This window comes from Parus major, unplaced genomic scaffold (genome assembly GCF_001522545.3).
Source record: "Parus major isolate Abel unplaced genomic scaffold, Parus_major1.1 Scaffold1026, whole genome shotgun sequence".
NCBI classification, from domain to species: Eukaryota; Metazoa; Chordata; class Aves; order Passeriformes; family Paridae; genus Parus; species Parus major.
Genome location: NW_015379898.1, coordinates 6,105 through 7,412, shown reverse-complemented (window position 1 = coordinate 7,412; position 1,308 = coordinate 6,105). Strand labels below are relative to the sequence as shown.

Genomic DNA, 1,308 nt, shown 5'->3' with positions numbered 1-1,308 from the left:
GAAAGAAAATTTGGGATTTTTCCAGGGGAAAATTGGGATGGGGAAAAGAAAGAAAATAAGTGGAAAAAAGATTAAAAAAAACAGGAAAAGAAGGAAAAATAATGTGGAAAAAATTGGGAATAAAAGGAGGGAAAAGGAAGGAGAATCAAGGTGGGAAAATAAAGGAAAAAAATGGGAAAAAGAAAGAAAAAAAGGTGGAAAAAGGTGAGAATTCCATCCCAAAATCCAAAAAAATCCCAATTTTCCTGGAATTTCCCCATCCCAGGAGGTTCCAGCCTGGTCTGGGATGATTCCAAGGCTGGAAAAATTCCCAAAAAATTCTGGAAAATCGGGATCAGGGAATTTTACCTCCATCTGGGAGATTTCTGAGGAGATTTTCACCACTTTTTTCTCCTGGATCCTGGAAAAAAAAATCAGGAAAAAAAATCAGGGATGCTCCAGAGGCTGCTCCAGGTGGGATTTTTTTGGGATTTGCTCCCATTCCCGAGGATTTTGGGGATTTTTTCCTTGGGATTTGGAGGTTTGGGAAAGCTCAGAGAGGAATTTGGGGAGTTTTTGGGGTGGGGGAAAAAAAAAATCACCTGGATTTCCTTGGGAATGGGATTGGAGGGAAAAGAATTCCAGGGAAGGGATGGGAATTCCCCCAAAAAATTGGGAATGAAAGTTCAGGAAGAGCCTGGCTGGAGGCTCCAGAATCCCAATTTTCCTTTGGGAATTCCCTGATTTCCTTTGGGAATTCCCTGATTTCTATGGGAAAAAATTCCCAGTTTTCCTGTGGGAATTCCCTGATTTCCTGAGAGAATTCCCTGTTTTATTGTGGGAAAAAATTCCCAGTTTTCCTGAGGGAATTCCCAGTTTTCCTGAGGGAATTCCCTGATTTCTGAGGGAATTCCCTGATTTCCTGTGGGAAAAAATTCCCAGTTTTCCTGAGAGAATTCCCTGTTTTCTATGGGAAAGAATTCCCAATTTTCCTTTGGGAATTCCCTGATATCCTGAGGAAATTCCCTGATTTCTATGGGAAAAAAATCCCAGTTTTCCTGTGGGAATTCCCTGATTTCTGTGGGAAAGAATTCCCAGTTTTCCTGTGGGAATTCCCAGTTTTCCTGAGGGAATTCCCTGATTTCCTGAGAGAATTCCCTGGTTTCTGTGGGAAAGAATTCCCAGTTTTCCTGAGGGAATTCCTTGATTTCCTGTGGGAATTCCCTGATTTCTATGGGAAAGAATTCCCAGTTTTCCTGTGGGAATTCCCTGATTTCTATGGGAAAAAAATCCCAGTTTTCCTGAAAGAATTCCCTGATTTCTGTGGGA

At 41.4% G+C, this 1,308-nt stretch overlaps 1 long non-coding RNA gene across 1 annotated transcript in view; it reads right to left on the bottom strand.

Annotated features, from left to right (window-relative positions):
* Positions 1-347: 347 nt before the first annotated feature.
* The window catches only part of LOC107199551, a 6,806-nt gene continuing 5,845 nt past the window's right edge, over positions 348-1,308 (bottom strand). Inside the window, exon 4 of the long non-coding RNA XR_001519237.3 lies at positions 348-400. This is a non-coding gene — a long non-coding RNA (uncharacterized LOC107199551). The remainder of the gene's footprint in view (positions 401-1,308) is intronic.